Genomic DNA, 19,667 nt, shown 5'->3' on the forward strand with positions numbered 1-19,667 from the left:
CAGCCCAACCACTTCCTTGGAGGCAGGTGGATTTATTCACGTATCAGAATAATTGACATTTAAAAAAAATTTGTGCTTGTACTTAAGAAATCCAGCAATACAGAAATCTACGAAGAAAACTGCAGATCACCCCTATCCCACTTTCTAGAAATAACTAGTGTTTGCGTTTGGTAAATAGCATTTCTGGACATCGTCAAACACATACATAGGCAGGATTTTGCATAGGATTAGGAAATGGACGTACTTCTGTAGAAACACTCTCACAGGGTGTATGCCATTTTTCAATGAGAAATATTTTATTTTGGTGAATTTAATAGACGGTGGAAGTGAAGTGATGGGGCTTGCAAAACTTGGGCTGAATGCCTCACAGAAGGATAAATACTTCTTCAGAGACATTCCTGAGAAGGAGACGAGAAACATTAGGACTTTGGGGTTATTGTGTTTAAAAATTTCATGATGAAATTTAAGGCCATATTAACTTGCCTGTGTCTGTCCTCCATTCACCTCCCAATTTTTATTATATTTTTACTAAGAAAATATAGTATAGGTTCTGTCCTACAACCTTAATGTCCTTGTTATTTTTTTACGTTCCTTTTATATGACTTCTGCTATCCTATCTTTAAAAATTTCAAATCATCTCTTGGTTGGCTAGATTTCTTCATCCACTTTCTCGGGAAAGGCTCTATTTTCTGAGTTTTTTTTTTTTTAATATTTGAAAATGTTAGTGTTGCCTTTCTTCTTTCATTTTATTGTAAAATACACGTGACGTAAAATTCACCATCGAAACCATTTTTCAGCATCTAGTGCCGTGGCTTGAAGTATATTCACATCATTATGCAACTATCCCCTTCCCTACCAACCATCTCTAGAACTTTTCCATCTCCGTTAAAAAAAATTTCCCCATTCTTTCCTCTCTCTGCCCCAGACCCTGGCAACCACCATCTACTTTCTCTCTCTACAAATTCTCTATTCCGTGTGCTTCAGAAGTGGAATCACACACTCTTTGTCTTTTATTTATTTTGATGGTCTGCCTTAATTCCCTAAGTATAATGGTCTTCAAGCTTTGTCTAGGTGGAATTCCATTTCTTTCTTTCTTTCTTATTTATTTATTTATTTATTTTGAGACAGAGAGAGCACAAGCAGGGAGGAGGGCCAGAGGGAGAGGGGGAAGCAGACTCCCCACGGAGCAGGGAGCCTGATGATCAGGACCCTGACATCAGGATCAGGACGATCACAGGACCCTGAGATCACAGGACCTGAGCTGAGGGCAGATGCTTAACTGGCTGAGCCACCCAGGTGCCTCTGAATTTCATTTCTTTTTAAGGCCGAATACTATTCCTTTGTATGGATATATCACATTTTGTTTACCTGATCGTGCGTCTGTGAACATCTGGGCTGTGTCTTTCCTTTGGCTGCTTGGAAGCATGCTGCTGTGCATACAGGAGGACAAATGTCTGTCTGAGTTCCTGCTGTCAGTTCTTCCGGATATATGCCTGGAAATAGGATTGCTGGATCACATGGTGATTGTTTGATTTTTTGAGGAACGACCAGACTGTTTACACCATTTTACTTTCCCACCAGCAAAGTACAAGTGTTCCCATTTTTCTAAAAAAAAGTTTCTTCCAAACTTGTTTTGTTATTTCTTTTTCTGGTTTTGTAAAATAGAACAAAACAAAACAAAACAAAAAAACAACAACAAAAAAACCCCAGTCATCCCACAGGTATGGGGTGGTTTCTCTTTGTGATCATTCCCTAATGATGAGTGACGTTGAACATCTTTCCATGAGTTCATTGGCCATCCGCATGTCTTCTTTGGAGAAATGTTGATTCATGTCCTTTGTCCAATTTTGATTTTATTTCATTTATTTTTTAAGTTAAATTTTATTTAAAATCAATTATCATATAGTGTATTGTTAGTTTCAGAGGTAGAGGTCAGTGATTCATCAGTTGCTTGTAATACCCTGTACGCATTCCATCACGTGCCCTCCTCAATGCCCAACCCCAGTTACCCCATTCTCCATCTCCTCCCCTACAGCAACCCTCACTGTGTTTCTGAGGGTTGGGAGTCTCTTATGGTCTGTCTCCGTCTCTGATTTCATCTTGTTTTATTTTTCCCTCCCTTCCCCTATGCTCTTCTGTTTTGTTTCTTAAATTCCACATGTGAGTGAAATCATCTGATAATTGTCTTTCTCTGATTGACTTTGCCCAGTTTTTAGTTGGGTGTTTCTTTTTTGGTTTTGGGCTGTTCTTAATATATTCTGGTTCTCAATCCATTATGTGATACATAATTTATAAATATTTCCTCCCTTTCTGTGTATCACCTTTTTACTCCATTAATAGTGTCCTTTGATGCATAAAAATTTTAAATTTTGCTGAAGTGCCTCTATTCTTGAGTATGTCTTGGCCGACTGTAATATCTTCCTGGAGGGTACTTTTTCTTTTTCTTTTTCTTTTTTTTTTTTTAATATTGTAGGTATTGCTTCCCTGTCTTCTGTCATGAAGTGTTGCTGTGGAGCAGACAGACTTTTCATCTTTCAGGCGGCTTGCTTTTACTGCATGAATGCCTTGGAATTTCTCCTTATTTACATCCTCTAAGGAGTGTGCGCCACCCCCCACCTTTTCATCAATTAGGAAAAAAAAAATCAAAAGAAAAAAAATTCAGAGACTAGTATAACAGACTCACATGTACCTACCACCCAGAATTAACCAATATTAAAGGTTTGTCACATAAGTATATACATACTTTACATGTATGTAGTTCAAGAACTTTCTTGGGTCGGCTTCCGAGAGGCAGAGCTGTGATGAGGATTCACGTTCAAGTGATTTGTTTGAGAAGCATTTCTAGGGGAGCCCAGTAAGGAAGTGGGAAAGGCGAGACAGGGAAGGGACAAGGAAGGAGCACGGCCAAGGTGGGATTTCAGGAGTGGTCCCAGCCTCCAGCTCGGCCTGCAGGGAGCCCTGGGGTATGCATCACCCTGCAGAGCGGGTCTTGCCTCAAGGCAAGGGAGCTGGGTCTGCATCTAAATTTCGAAATTTGTTCGTGTGCAGATATTATCCTCCACCCTCTTATTTTAGTGCCTTCAGACTCTGTGGTGATGCTTCACATTTCATTCTTGGAACTGATCGTTAGTGACTTTCTTGTCTCTCTTTTCTTGGGTGGTCTTGCCAAGGGTTTGTATCACTTTTCTTTGTCTTCACAGGAAGCCGGTGTTTAGATTGGTTGATCCTGTTTTTTCTCTTTTTGTTTTCTGTTCCGTGATCGCTGTTCACATCTTCATTATTTTCCCTCTACTTTCTGTGGATTTCCTCTGCTGCCATTTTCCTAATGTCTTGAAGTAATTTGAGATCATTGATTTTTTTTTTCAACTTTCTTCTTTTTAAATAGGTGTGTTTCAACTACAAGTTGCCTCTATTTGCCTGCAGGACTTTTATGGTTTCAGGTCTCACAACCATTTTTTTTTTAAGATTTTATTTATTTATTTATTTGACCCAGAGAGAGAGAGAGAGAGAGAGAAGGAATGAGCAGGGAGAGCGGCAGGCAGAGGGGGAAGGGAAGTAGGCTCCCGGCTGAGCAAGGAGCTCCATGCAAGGGACTCCATCCCAGGACCCTGGGATCATGACCTGAGCTCAAGGCAGACGGTTAACTGACTGAGCCACCCAGGTGCCGTGGTCGTTAATCCATTTTGAGTTTACTTTTGTGTATGGTATAAGAAAGTCGTCCAGCTTCATTCTTTTGCATGAGGCTGTCCAGTTTCCCCAACACCATTTGTCGAAGAGACTGTCTTTTTCCCATGAGAGAGTCTTTCCTTCTTCACCAAAGAGTAATTGACTGCATAGCTGCGTGTTCCTTTCTGGGCTCTCTATTCCGTTCCCTCGATCAACGTGTCTGCTTTTGTGCTGGGACCACACTGTTCTGATTACTGTAGCTTCGTAGTGTATCTTGAAATCTGGGATTGTGAGCCCTCCAGATTTATTTTTATTTCTTAAGATTGTTTTGGCTATTTAGGGTCTTTTGTGGTTCCATACAATTGTTAGTGTTATTTATCCTAGTTCTATGAAAAGTGTTGTTAGGTATGGTATACATACATAATGGAATATTAATCATAAAAGAACGAGATCTTGTCATTAGCAATGACATGAATGGAGCTAGAGGGGATAATATTAAGTGAAATAAGTCAGAGCGAGGCAAATACCACGTGAGTTCATTCATATGTGGAATTTAAAAAACAAAACAAATGGGATCCTTGTCTGGTTTTGGAATCAAGGTGATGCTGGCCTCATAAAATGAGTTTGGAAGTTTTCCTTCCATTTCTATTTTTTGGAACAGTTTCAGGAGAATAGGAATTAGTTCTTCTTTAAATGTTTGGTAGAATTCCCCTGGGAAGCCTAAAAAGTCCTGGGCTTTTGTTTGTTTGGAGATTTTTGATGACTGTTTCAATCTCCTTACTGGTTATGAGTCTGTTCAGGTTTTCTATTTCTTCCTGGTTCAGTTGTGGTAGTTTATATGTCTCTAGAAATGCATCCATTTCTTTCAGATTGTCAAATTTGTTTGCGTAGAGTTGCTCATAGTATGTTCTTATAATTGTTTGTATTTTTTTGGTGTTAGTTGTGATCTCTCCTCTTTCATTCATGATTTTGTTTATTTGGGTCCTTTCTCTTTTCTTTTTGATAAGTCTGGCCAGGGGTTTATCAATATTATTAATTCTTTCAAAGAACCAGCTCCTAGTTTCATTGATTTGTTCTATTGTTTTTTTTGGTTTCTCTTTCATTGATTTCTGCTCTGATCTTTACTATTTCTCTTCTCCTGCTGGGTTTAGGCTTTCTTTCTTGTTCTTTCTCTAGCTCCTTTAGGTGTAGGGTTAGGTTGTGTACTTGAGACCTTTCTTATTTCTTGAGAAAGGCTTGCACTGCTATATATTTTCCTCTCAGGACTGCCTTTGCTGTGTCCCACCGATTTTGAACCGTTGTGTTTCATTATCATTTGTTTCCATGAATTTTTTCAATTCTTCTTTAATTTCCTGGTTGACCCATTCATTCTTTAGAAGGATGCTGTTTAGTCTCCATGTATTTGGGCTCTTTCCAAATTTCCTCTTGTGATTGAGTTCTAGCTTCAGAGCATTGTGGTCTGAAAATATGCAGGGAATGATCCCAATCTTTTGATACTAGTTGAGACCTGATTTAGGACCCAGGATGGTATTGGCACAAAAACAGACAAATAGATCAGTGGAACAGAATAGAGAGCCCAGAAATAGACCCTCAACTCTATGGTCAACTGATCTTTGACAAAGCAGGAAAGAATGTCCAATGGAAAAAAGACAGCCTCTTCAATAAATGGTGTTGGGAAAATTGGACAGCCACATGCAGAAAAATGAAATTGGACCATTTCCTTACACCACACATGAAAATAGACTCAAAATGGATAAAGGGCCTCAATGTGAGAAAGGAATCCATCAAAATCCTTGAGGAGAACACAGGCAGCAACCTCTTCGACCTCAGCTGCAGCAACATCTTCCTAGGAACATTGCCAATGGCAAGGGAAGCAAGGACAAAAATGAACTATTGGGATTTCATCAAGATCAAAAGCTTTTGCACAGCAAAGGAAACAGTTAACAAAACCAAAAGACAACTGACAGAATGGGAGAAGATATTTGCAAACGACATATCAGATAAAGGACTAGTGTCCAAAATCTATAAAGAACTTAACAAACTCAACATCCAAAGAACAAATAATGCAATCAAGAAATGGGCAGAAGACATGAACAGACATTTCTGCAAAGAAGACATCCAGATGGCCAACAGACACTTGAGAAAGTGGTCCACATCACTCGGCATCAGGGAAATACAAATCAAAACCACAATGAGATATCACTTCACACCAGTCAGAATGGTTAAAATCAACAAGTCAGGAAATGACAGATGCTGGCGAGGATGTGGAGAAAGGGGAACCCTCCTCTACTGTTGGTGGGAATGCAGGCTGGTGCAGCCACTCTGGAAAACAGCTTGGAGGTTCCTCAAAATGTTGAAAATAGAACTACCCTACGACCCAGCAATTGCACTATTGGGTATTTACCCTAAAGATACAAATGTAGTGATCCAAAGGGGCACATGCATCCAAATGTTTATAGCAGCAATGTCTACAATAGCCAAACTATGGAAAGAACCTAGATGTCCATCAATGGATGAATGGATAAAGAAGATGTGGTATATATACACAATGGAATACTATGCAGCCATCAAAAGAAATGAAATCTTGCCATTTGCGACGACGTGGATGGAACTAGAGGGTATCGTGCTTAGCGAAATAAGTCAATCAGAGAAAGACAACTATCCTATGATCTCCCTGATATGAGGAAGTGGAGATGCAACATAGGGGGTTAAGGAGGTAGGAGAAGAATGAATGAAACAAGATGGGATTGGGAGGGAGACAAACCATAAGTGACTCTTAATCTCACAAAACAAACTGAGGGTTGCTGGGGGGAGGGGTTTGGGAGAGGGAGGTGGGGTTATGGACATTGGGGAGGGTATGTGCTATGGTGAGTGCTGTGAATGTGTAAACCTGGCGATTCACAGCCCTGTACCCCTGGGGATAAAAATACATTATATGTTTATAAGAAATTTTAAAAAAAGAAAGAAGCAAAACAAATGAGCAAAGAATGAAAAAAGAGACAGGAAAAAAACCCGTCTCTTAAATACAGAAAACAAACTGACGGTCACCAGATGAGAGGTGGGTGGGGGACGGGTGAAATGGGTGATGGGGATTTACACAGGGCACGGGTCTTGAAGAACACTGAGTAACCATATAGGATTGTGAGTCATTGTATTGTACACCTGACACTAACACTGTATGTTAATTATACTTGACTTTGAAAATTCGGGAAAAAATAAAAGAATCTCTCAAGTTCCAAATGGGGATTTTTTTTTTAGTGTTCTTTTTATTGGTGTTTAGTTTATTTGATTTGTGGGCAGAGAGAGTGCTTATATGATTTCAATCCTTTGGATTCTTGAGATTTGCTGCATAGCTCAGCTTACAATCAGTTTTTGTAAGCATTTTATAAACAATGCGTGTCCTTGGAATCATTGGTTATAGTTTTCTATACATGGATATTCATTCCATTTGTAATTGAGTTGTTTCAGTGCCCTGTACCTTTACTGATCTGTTGTCTGTTGGATAAATTAGTAAGGGAGTTCTGTAGGAATCTGCCCCCATGACTGTGGATTTTTCCATTTCACTTTATAGTTCTGGAGTTTTTGCTCTATATATTTTGAGGTTATGTTACGAGGTACTTTGAGAACTTTTGTTCCATTCTGGAGAATTCAAACTTCAAACATTGTAATGCATCTCAGTTTGTCTCTTCTTCTTAAGATCAGCCCTATCTGATTTGTATAATTATACTAAATTTATTTTGCTTAGTAGTCTTGTGTGTGTGTGTCTCTCTCTTTCTCTTTTTTTATCTTTTATTTTCAGTCTTTGTGTTCATTATATTTAAAGAATGTCTCTTTTAGGGGCCCTAAGGTGGCTCTGTCAGTTAAGGTTCTGACTCTTGATTTTGGCTCGAGTCACTGTCTCACGGTTGTGAGATCAGCTGAAGATTCTCTTTCTCCCTCTCCCTCTACACCCCACTCTTAAAAAAGATAAATAAGGAATATCTCTTTTATTTATTTTTTTAAAAGAGGTTATTTATTTATTTATTTGACAGAGATCACAAGTAGGCAGAGAGGCAGGCAGGGGTGGAGGGGAAGCAGGCTCCCCACTGAGCAGGGAGTCCGATGCGGGGCTCAATCCCAGGACCCTGAGATCATGACCTGAGCTGAAGGCAGAGGCTTAACCCACTGAGCCACCCAGGTGCTCAGAAATGTCTCTTTTAAACAGATCATAACTGAATTGTCAAATTTCACCCTGGTAATCTTTGTCTTTTCATGGCCCATTTATTCTACTTGGAGTTATTGCAATTATTGGTCTATTTGCATTTAAATCTTTCATTTTACTATGCAGTTTTAAATGTATTCATCTCATCTATGTTCCCTTTACTCTCTGTTTTGCTTTCTTTTGGATTGGATAAATATGTGTCCTTAATGTATGTTTTCTCATTTATTAATTTGGGAATTATAACTCTCTTCTCTTCTGTTAGTGGTGACCCTAGAGATCAAAACTTGGATCCTCGACTTAGGAAAATCAGCTGTAATTTTGTCCTTTACTCTTCCTGGAAGATGCGAGGATCTCAGGATATCACATGTTACCCACCACTCTCTGACTCAGACAACGCCGTTGTCACGTAGCTTAATTACACGCACGTAATTTAAACCCCACGTGCCATTATAATTGCAGTTTTAGGTTGTTGCTCTTTATTTAGGTTCATCCATATTTGCCGTTCCTGTTTTGATTCCGCATTTCTTCAGCTTAGGTCATGATCCCGGGGTCCAGGGTGGAGCCCTGCATCAGGCACCCTGCTTAGCCAGAAACCTACTTCTCTCCTTCTGCTCCTCCCTCCTTCTTGTGTTTTCTCTCTCTCTCTCTCTCTCTCTCTCATGCTCTCTCTTTTAAATGAACAAATAAAAAGTCTTTTTAAAAAATCCCACCTTTTACCATTTCCTTTAAGACTGCTCTGCTGATGTCGAGTTCTCTCTATTTTTATATATTTCTATTTGTCTAAAAATGTCTTTATTCCATTCACAGAGGATGATTTTTCTTTTCTTGTTGTCCTCAGTGGGATGTTGATCCATTACCTACTGCTCTGTAACTGTCCAACAGACTTCAACTGGCAGCATTTAGTTTTCCTTGCTAGTTAGTCTTACCTGATATTGTGTTGGACACACTTCATGATGACTTAACCAAGTATTGTGGATGATATCCTATTAAATTTTTCTTCATGTGCAGTACCTTTATACATAGGAATTTCTTTTTTAACCAAAAGTTAAAGCAAGAACCTCATTGTATTTGGGCATTTTTATTTATGTATCATGCTATAGTTGGAGAGGAACTAGTTACAGTTCTTTTTCTTTTTCTTTTTTTTTTAGATTTTATTTATTTGACAGAGAGAGATCACAAGTAGGAAGAGAAGCAGGAGGCAGAGGGTGGTGTGGGGGCAGGGAGCAGACTCCCCGCTGAGCAGAGAGCCCGATGTGGAGCTCGATCCCAGGACCCTGAGATCATGACCTGAGCCGAAGGCAGAGGCTTAACCCACTGAGCCACCCAGGCACCCCTGGTTATAGTTCTTTTCTAATTTGTTTAGTAGCTATGAAAGTTGCACTTATGGAGAGAAACATTACCTAGATGTTCTCATCCATAACACTGGATTGTGTAGGAGTTGTTATGGAGAAGTGCCCTGGCTGATTCCTGGGCTTCCCGGGGACCATGGTGTCCCATGTGTTAGTGCCAGCATAGGTATGTTCCAAACTACGATTTGTCTACACCCTGGGAATTTTTATTTGAGATTTAAAAATACACTAATATTTTATATTTGAAATACCTCAGAGAGAAAGCCCCTGGGTGCAAAGAGAGTAGAGTTTAGACAATAAGCATCATGGAATAACTTCTTACATTCTGTTTCTGTGTGCACATTGCTGACTCATTGTTCAGTGAAGGTGGCAAAGTGCCCTTTGTTGTTTATTTTAAAGTTATTCGTGTCTGTGTTTCTTACTGCTAGAACATGATGTTGTTCTGTAGCAAGATTGTAAAGAATCTGACATGAGTTAGAGATACACATGCCTATTGATTACCTTCAAGCCGACAGTCATTCATTACCAACAAACCCCCAGCTCAGCCCCCAGGAACCAGGCAAATAGTGTGAATCCGCACAGTGGCTGGATGAGATCTGTGCAAATTGGAGGGCATGTGCCCCTTAAAAATCGTGCAGCCAGGGGGCCAGGGTGGCTCATTCGTTAAGCATCTGCCTTTGGCTCAGGTCATGATCCCAGGGTCCTGGGATCGAGCTCCGCATCGGGCTCCCTGCTTTGCAGATGCCTGCTTCTCCCTCTCCCACTCCCCCTGCTTGCGTTCCCTCTGTTGCTGTGTCTCTGTCAAATAAGTATATAAAATCTCTTTAAAAAATCACGCAGCCGTATCTTGGCTGTTGTAAACCTGCTGCAGTAAATATAGATGAATGGGTCGAGAGGACGTAGTGTATATATGACAATGGAATGTCACTGAGCTATTAAAAAGAATGAAATCTTGCCATTTGCAGTCACATGAGTGGAGCTAGAGAGTATTACTCTGGAGTATTACTAGAGAGTAATACTCAGAGTATTACTAAAAAATAACTCAGTCCGAGAAAGACAAATACCATCTGATCTCACTCATATGTGTACTTTAACAAACAAAACAGATGAGCAAAGAGGAAAAAGGAGAGAAAGAGATAGACCAAGGAATAGACTCTTAACTATACGGAACCAGCTGCTGGTTTCGTTACTAGAGGGGGTGGTGGGAAGGTAGACGGGGAAACAGGTGATGGGGACTAAGGAGGCACTTGTTGTGATGAGAACTGGGTGTTGTATGGAAGTGCCGAATCACTAAATTCTACCCCTAAAACTAGTGTCACACTGAATGTTAATTATACTTGAAAAAACTCATGTGGTCATCCTTCATTTGCATTATTGCCATGCTGGGATGTGGGTCCTGTATTGATTTCCTCTCTTCTGGAAAAGTCAGAAATGTAGATTGTTATGTACAATCTCCACATTTTAAAACATTAGCCAAGAAGTCCTTTTTGTGGGTAAGATATGCAATTATAGTTAAAAAAAAATCAGATTCGCAGGCCGGGCTCCTCCTGGGTTCGTGGGGTCTCTCCCTTTATCTTAGTGGGTGTCCAGGTACCGCTTATGTCCGTGACCCAGCACTAGGAGTCGCGCCTCAAGGGTGGGGTTTGCAGGTGGTTGAGGCCTGAGTGAGATTCCCATGTGCACCACAGGCCACTTAGAATGGAAGCCCCAGAGTCACCCAGCACCCCCTGCCTCCTTGCGACCTGGGCAGCTGACCGGTCCTGTTGAATCTAGCTCCTGGAAACTGCATGTCTAAGAAAGTCCACCTGAAAAGTTCTCATCCTAAGACAAAACCAGTTTCATCATGATGTATGGTGACAGATATGAACCAGGCTCGTCGTAGTGATCACTGTGGCATAGACAACTGTTGAGTCATCACGTTACACACCTGAAACGAGTATGTTCTGTATCAGTTGTATGTTGGTACAGAAGTAAACAAACAGTGACACAAACCTTCCCGTCTGTGACCTCCTCTTGCAGACCCTGGTGGTCTCCAGCCCTGGGTTCTCATCTCTTGCGTGCCCTGTGGGCTCTGTCCTTGCATTCCTTCCCCACATCCCAGCGACGGTCATTTTCTCAAAGTAACGATTTGCCCAAGTCTCTCCTCTGCTTAAAGATAAATATTCCAGTGAGTCAGTAAGTTACCATGCCGGAAAGCTTCCCCCAACCTCCAGATCTTCTCCCTGAGCCCTGCCACCCTGTGCTGCCCGCACCCAGGAGGCGGACCTGTGCAGCCTGCATCAGTGCCCTTTCGTGTCCCGTGGCTCCCACGAGCACTGTGGGGCACTGGAGATGGGGAGGAGGGAAGTGTACTTGCTTCCTTGGCTCTCACTGTAGGGTTGACATGAGCTGTAATTCTCAGTTATGGCTTTAGTGCCTCTCAGGAAACCTTTACACACAGCATCTGGCCGCCTTGCCCCATCTCGCACGGGAGACCCAGGCAGATAATGTGAGTCATCGCATGCACAGAGCCTGCCTGGTGCCAGTCCGAAGGGCCGTGTCAGCCCTGGGCTTTCCCTGCACCCTCTCCACACCTCAGCAAAGAGTGGGTTTTTAGAATTCTCTTCAAATGGTCCCCCTCTGAATCTGCCCTCTGTGTTGTGCTGGGCCCTAGGTCTCCTCCCTAACCCAGTGGACCGGATCACTGTATACAGAAGGTCAGCCTCACTCTCGGAAGTCTGGAAATGGTTCGCTGGTGTTCCTTCATCTGGACCTGGAAAAAACCTTAGTCACTGTGATTTGGGAGGCCTTGGTAACATTTGCAGGAGAATTTTCTTTTACTAGAACAAGAGGTCCAACCAACCTCCAAATTAGGAGTTTGCGCCGAGGGTGTGGATGTGGGTGTGGATGGTCGGTCCATCTGGCTAACTCAGGGAGGGCACCGGTGGAGGTGAGGAGTCACGGCACTGGGGCGGCCTCCCCGGTGTTGCGGCCCGCTGGAAGGATCCGGCAAAGAAGAAGCTTCCTCAGGGGCTCTCTGGGACTGTACCTACCCGGGGCTCAGGGAAGCCGGGCCTGGCTGGCTTCCCCTTCTGGTCTCCTGCAGAGAGAGCTTCCCAGGAAGAAGGTCTTCATTCGCTCTGGGGTTGCCATGGGAAGCAGGACTTGGCCAATGTGTTTGTGTCCGGGGAACCGTCTGAACCGTGATGTGCTTGGGTGTGGAATGTGGTGTGAGCCCAAGCTGGAGAATGAGACAGAGCAAGTCACAGAGAGCCAGGAGGTGTAGACGTGTGTCCCGAGGGATCAGTGAGGGGTTTTAAGGTGGTGAAATAACCGGGACCACACTGTCGGAGAGGGTCAGCCAAACCCTGGAGGCCATTGGTCATCAGGGTCATAAGCTATGGATAGCCGGCGTCCTCCTTATCATGGTGTCAGTTACTGAGGGTCAACCACAACCCTGAGGGAGACGGTCCTCCTTCTGCTCCAATGTCAGGAGGTCACCAGTGGCCTGACGCTGTGTCACATGCCCCCGTCCTCCCCCTGGCTTCATCCCCTTGTGCAGGCATTGTGTCATCACACGTCCTCACAAGAGGAAGCAGGAGCGAGAGCAACAAGATATTTTGAGGGAAACTGCATGCATTTAGCTTTTATCACGTATATTGTTATAATCATTCCATTTCATTACGAGTTATTGTTTAGTTATTTCTAAAAGATTTTATTTATTTATTTTAGAGAGAAAGAGGAAGCACGCAAGCAGAGAAAGGGGCAGAGGGAGAGGGAGCGAGAGAATGGCAAGCGGACTCCCCGCTGAGCAGGGAGCCCGACGTGGGGCTCGACCTCACAACCGTGAGATCAGGACCTGAGCTGAAATCAAAAGTTGGATCCTTAACCCACTGAGCCACCCAGGTGCCCGTGCCGTGGTTCATCTCGTATTGTGTCTGTTTGTTTATTTATTTATTTATTTTTATTTTTATTTTTTTTAAAGATTTTATTTATTTGACAGAGAGAGAGATCACAAGTAGGCAGAGAGGCAGGCAGAGAGAGAGAGAGGAGGAAGCAGGCTCCCCGCTGAGCAGAGAGCCCGATGCGGGACTCGATCCCAGGACCCTGAGATCATGACCCGAGCCGAAGGCAGCGGCCCAACCCACTGAGCCACCCAGGCGCCCCTATTTATTTATTTTTAAAAAGATTTTATTTGGAGAGAGAGAGAGAGAATGAGAGCCAGTGAGTGAACATGAGAGGGGGAAGGTCAGAGGGAGAAGCAGACCCCCTGCTCAGCAGGGAGCCGGATGCGGGACTCAATCCCACGACTCCAGGATCAATACCTGAGCCGAAGGGAGTTGCTTAACCAACTGAGCTACCGAGGCATCCTGTGCTGAGTTTATAAATTAAACTTTATCAGAGGTATGTATGTATAGGAAAAATCATGTATATACATAGGGTTCGGTACTGTCTGTGGTATGAGGCATCCACGGGGGGTCTTGGGATGTATCCCCATGATAAAGGGACAACTGTATGCACTTTTCAGTAGAGGATCAAAGGAACTGGAAAGGGAGAGGAAAGATCCAGGGGTAAAGAGCATCTCTCATGAGTGTCTCACGCACATCTTTAGTTCTGTGTTTAATATGTTCCAGTTGAATTAACTTGTCGAGTCTGTGTGACAGTTTGAGTGACATTTTTATGTCATTTATCCAGTGTATACATTTAAGATTTTTTTGTTGTTAAAGGCTGTAAGGTCGTATTAACCTGAAAGAATGTTTTTACTGTTAACCAAATCTGGGTCGTTTGTGATCTCCTTAAATAACCTCTGTGGTAACATTGGAATGAACATTTATTTGATGTCTGGGAAGTAATATCCCAGTGGAACTTATTTTATTTTGGGTTGATTTTAATGTGGAGCTGTTAATATAGCATTTCCAATAAGTGACCTTATATGTGAAATCTGTGTTTAATTACTAACAGTTTTGCAAGACTGGTAGAACTGTACTCTTTATTATAAGTCACAGATTTAAGAACTTGTCAGGAAAATATTTTATGATTTGATTTATGCATGGGGATCCATGAAAGGCAAGGAGTCCTTGAGCCTTTATGAGATCGTGAACACAGTTACTCCTACAATAGTCTTGGCTTTTTCCAGTCCTGTTATATAATGAGTAAACAATATCTTTTTTGAATTTTTCATCCAAAAATATTCCCCAGCTAGAGCTTCATTTAGGAAAATATGATTTCCTAAGAGACCTTTAAGCCTGATGGTTTTTTTTTAAGATTTTATTTATTTATTGGACAGGCAGAGATCACAAGTAGGCAGAGAAGCAGGCAGAGAGAGAGGAGGAAGTAGGCTCCCTCTGAGCAGAGAGCCCGATGTGGGGCTCGATCCCAGGACTCTGAGATCATGACCTGAGCCGAAGGCAGAGGCTTTAAGCCACTGAGCCACCCAGGCGCCCCAAGCCTGATAGTTTTAAACAAACAGCATGATGTGCATTTTGCTTCTCTGAATGTGTTTCCATGGGTTTTCTTCTAGTGGATTTTTCCCCCCTTGGAAAAAAAAGAACTTTTATTGCATAAATGGTACATGTTCGTTGTATAAACGTGGGAACATAGATAATCAAAGGGAAGAGACTGGGAAAGCATCTGATTCTAACATGGTTACAAAATAGAGATGAACCAAGCCCGAGACCCCACCGGCGATCACACGGAGGGAGAGGGACTCATGGGGATCGTGAGGGTCCGCTGGCACCTTCGGCAGAACTGGCACATCCTTGGAAAGCACACATCCCTGAGGAGGCTCTCTTAACCAGGTAGCAGGTGCCTCTGTGTCAGCTGCTTCTTGCTCTGGGGCCCTGTGTCTGTCACGGTCAAGGCCTGAAGGCTGCTTCTCTGTCATCACACTCCTCCAGCACCTGTCGCTGGCTGTCCGGTGGCTTGTCCAGGCCACTCCTCCACGAGCACTGATTCTTGAACTTCAGAAGCCCTTGGTCTTTGTTCCTGTATGGGAAATTCACATGTGTGTCAGGTCGTGGGAATCCGTCAAAGGACGGGTACCCCTCATGTCATCACCTGGATAGAGCCAGACGCTTCTGAAAAACAGAAGCGTAGCTCTGCTTGCCACACAGACGGGAAAAAGAAGTCCCCAGTGAGATACCCGGAGAAGGTTGTGGTCAGGCGAAACCCAGCAGCAGGTGCGTTCCTTCCAAGATGCAAATTGCCCGCTGCCTGTGACGATAGGTCGGTGGCTGGGTTTGCTGGATTCCCGATGTGTAACGTATAACGGGCTGATAACATGGCATTCACTTAATTAGTTAAGACAGCGTATGGAGATGCCCGTGAGGAGGGAACCGGGAACGGTGGTACCCAGCTGCGAAGCCTAGAAGTTGACTCTTCAGAGTTACCTTCAGGCCAGCCATCAGGCTGACACCCATCCACCAGCTTTCGTGGTCCCTGGAGTTCAAGGCTGGGGCCGGCCGAAGTGGCGCTGCCTAATAGCCCTGTCTTGGGAGGCTGCCCGCCACCCCACAGCTCAAGAACGTAGCCCCACCTGCCGGACCTGGGCCGCCGGATGGCTGCTTTCTTCCCTCCCCTCAGCTTCTCCTGCCCCTAACACGGGACGATGGTGATGGGTATTATTCCTTATTTTTATTGTAACTCTAAACTGTGTCCCCAGATCCTGAATCTGATTAGTTAGCTGCTGATTTGGCATTATGGTCTGCTTACTACTTAAAAAAAAAAAAGAAAAAAAAAGGCAGAAATAGGCATTAATGGAATTCCGTAAGATTAGGGAGCTAGGTCCGGCATGTTTACCAAGGACCTGGGTAGACCAGGGAAGTTGCAGAGCTGAGCAGAGTGGCTCATAGGTGGGTGACAGGTCAGGTTCAAATGCATTTTGATAAGACAGCGCTCTGGGCCAACGCCAACAAGAAGACATCCGGCAGTGATTCATGTTAAGTCCTGCAGAAGCGAAGATGGGAGCGAGCAGGTTCTGCTGTCCCTGCTTTGAAAAAGACGCTATTTTGACCTTATTGAGATATTTGCTTATAACATTTATGAGATGAGGTGTGATCTGTTACATGTGTGTTGTTTTAGTTAAATCCCCCTGCAGCGAAGTTTGTCATTTCCATTTTATAGGTGAGTTTTAGAAAGGTTAAGAAATGTATGCAGGGTATCCACATAGCTTTTGAGCATTTTGCGATATGGCCTCTGTGATGGGATCCAAGAAATGGTGTGTCTGAAAAGGAAGGTGGGGGAGAAGGAGGAAGGAGGGAGGGAGAGAAAGAAGGAAGGAAAGAAGGAAGGAAGGAAAGAGGAAACTCAGATTTTATTGGAAGAAACCTGGAGGGTTGGTCAGTGCGTGGTCCGTGTTGTATTCTGGACAGGACATTTTAAGATGAAACACAGCACACTTAAGTGTGTGCAGAGTAAATATTTGTGGAAAAGCTGGGACGGTTGAAGGGAAAGCTCTGGCAGGGTTCTCAAGCAGAAGCTGATGGAGACTGGCGGTCCCCGCCCTGGGAGGGGGTCCGGTCCAGGAAGGAGCTGCTGTGTCACCATCAGGAGGAGTACACGAACATACCTGTGCAGAAACGTCCCAGGGGTGCTTTCTTCTGCCACCAAGAAGCTTTTCTCTGACTGTCTGTGCTCGCCGCGTGCTGCTGGCCTCGGAGGGAGAGGCCAGAACTGGGTGCATGTCGGGAATATTGCTGCTGCTCTTTGGGTGAAGAAGCATCCGTGAGAAGGAGGCTGGGGAGACCGGCTGAAGACAGCAAAATCCCACCATCATCTTCCCAGCCAAGGGCAGGAGAAGAACTCGAGGACCCCTCTTGAGATGCGTTTTTTTTCTGTTTTCTTGGGGAGGGGGAGGCGAATACCTCACTGACCTAACCAGAGAGATCAAATGCCTACATTTACAACATGCTTATTTTAGTTATTTTAAAATCAAGATTCTTTTTTCTTTTCTTTCTTTCTTTCTTTCTTTTTTTTTTTTTTTGTAAGTAAAGGTGGAGAAGTTATGGAAAGAAATCCGACTCTAACTATAAACCGAACAGATGGGATAGTGGGAATAAAAACAAATTAAAGCAATATTGCAAGGAACTCTCAACTTTCATTTAAAAATATATATGATGATGTTTTTCAACTTTTCACATTCAACCTATCGGTAGATCGGGTGACAAAATGAAAAATCAATTTCAGCTGTGTATATTTTAAACGTTTACCTAAATGATTTGGACTTACCAGCCCAGAAGTCCAGATGAATGTATTAAAGTGCTATTTGTGTGTGTGTGTGTGTTTTATGAAGTAGAACTTTATTTTACATTATGTTATAGACAGGATGCAGTTCCACTTGGTGACATTTAGTGTAGAAAATGGAACTGAACGGTGATCTAATTAGAACAGTAAATAATACGGGTTTAATTAGCTCATGTTCCTGATGACAGATTTGATCAGTTCCCAGATATTTACCCTTTCCTTTCGTTGGACTATTCCCGAAATGTTGCCTCGAGCAGGACTGTGCCCCGGGTTATGAATAGGTAGCTTGGCAAGAAGCCATGAAACCCACTGACCGGTGAGTCTGGGGTGGAAATGATTGGAAAAATCCCTCCTTGGTTCATTATTCCATTTCACTTTTGAAAGCCCTTTCTACAGATCCCCCTCTTAATTTAAAAAATAATTTTTTGGGGGTTAGATGAGATAACATGGCCTAAGGGCTTAAGGAAGCCCGTGTAATATCTAGTTCAGCTGTTCACTGTGGTTTTATTAGTATTAGGGTTTCCTTCATAAACGTTCCTGTTCTCTGACTTACAGCTTCCCTGTTAAATTCTCTCTGACTTGAACTTTTCTCTGCATCAATGTGGTCTGTCTTTGCTTGCTTACAAACGTTAAATTCAAGTATGACAGCGTTTGCTTTAAAGAAAAAAATTGTTTGAAAAATGCAGAAAAACAAAAACAAAAGAAGATAAAATCACTCAGAGTCTTCGAACCTGGAAGTCGCCATGGCGAACGTTTTAAGTTAACTCACTCCTTTCTCCATGTACTTACACGGTTACCTATATGAAAATTATGCACTCTTGCCCTGTGTTCTAAGGATTACCTTTTACCCCCTTCTTCAAAAAAAATATTTTTGAAAAAGATACCCCAAAAATGCAAGTTCAGTTAAAACTAACACCCATTACAGCACCCCATGGGTTCATCAGATAGAATGCTTCGTCGTATCGGCTTCAGATCTTTTATGAGGGTGAAGGGGTTATATGACATTCAGCTGGTATCCCTTTGTTGTGGACAGCGTCTGCTCCGAGTCCCACATCCTCTGTTCTCAGAGGCAGCTTGACCCTTCCAACCCCTACGCTTGTCCTTGCGGTATGCTTTTGCGTGTACACTCACATACCTGCGCCTTTATCCAAAGGATGAAGAGATTGCAAATGCCTTGTGCGTTTTTGTTTTAATGTAAATAAAGTGGAAGTTTAATGGAAATCTAGTCTTTTCCTTTATAGCTTCTACCTTTTTTTGTTCCCCCCGTATAGAAATAAGGGTTTTATTGCTCACAATTTTTAGAAAAGTTCTTGGCTTAATAAAATATCTTTTTTTTAATTTAATTTTTGTTGTATGTGTGTGTGTTCCAAAGGTCATTGCTTACTTTGTTGACCTGTCTAGGACAGTCTTGCCTCGGTCAAGTCTATAGACTGTTCATCTATAATTTTTCTACTATTTTAGAGTCTCAGTGCTTTTAATAAAAATTTCCAGTGTATCTGGAAATCATTTTGGTGTATTTTCTGAAAAAGCCCTCTTTTTTTAAAAAATTAATTTATTTCAATGGGAAGGGGCAGAGGGAGAATCACAAGCAGACTCCACACTGGACATGGAGCCCAATGACCTTGGGCTTCATCTCCTGACTCTGAGATCATGACCTGAGCCAAAACCCAGAGTCGAATGCTTAGCTAGCTGAGCCACCCAGCCATCCTGGTTTTTGTTTTGTTTTTATAAACATTCATCACTCTGACTTGTGGTTCCATCTTACCTCCTTATACTTGGGTCTGTTTCTGGACTCTTCTTTTTAAAAAAATTTAATAGATTTTCAGTACTTATCACAATGCCAACTCTCTACTCTTAATTGAGGCAATTTCCCTTCTTTTACAGTTTTTTATTGGCTCCTGTAGACTTACTCCACCAGATGAACTTTGGAATCATTTTGTCCGGTTCAGTAAAAATTCCTTTTGGGATTTTGGAGTTGTTATAAATTTATAGATTAGTTTGGAGAGAAGTAACATTTTATAGTTTCAGATCTACCCATTTAGGACTATGTACGTTTCTCCATTTATTCAACGGAGCCTACTCTAGGCCCCTTAGTGAAGTTTTGTAACTTTATGTAAGTAAGACACGTCATTTTTTCTCATATCTACACCTACATCTGTCTATATATTTTTATTTTTATTTTTTTATTTATTAAAGATTTTATTTATTTGAAGACAGGGATCACAAGTGGG

General features: G+C 42.5%; 1 protein-coding gene across 1 annotated transcript in view; it reads left to right on the forward strand.

Annotated features, from left to right (window-relative positions):
• ADAMTSL3 (ADAMTS like 3) overlaps positions 1-19,667 on the forward strand; it is a 347,085-nt gene that overhangs the window by 85,531 nt on the left and 241,887 nt on the right. The window lies entirely within an intron of this gene.

The sequence above is a fragment of the Neovison vison genome, chromosome 13, assembly GCF_020171115.1.
Source record: "Neovison vison isolate M4711 chromosome 13, ASM_NN_V1, whole genome shotgun sequence".
Taxonomy (NCBI): domain Eukaryota; kingdom Metazoa; phylum Chordata; class Mammalia; order Carnivora; family Mustelidae; genus Neogale; species Neogale vison.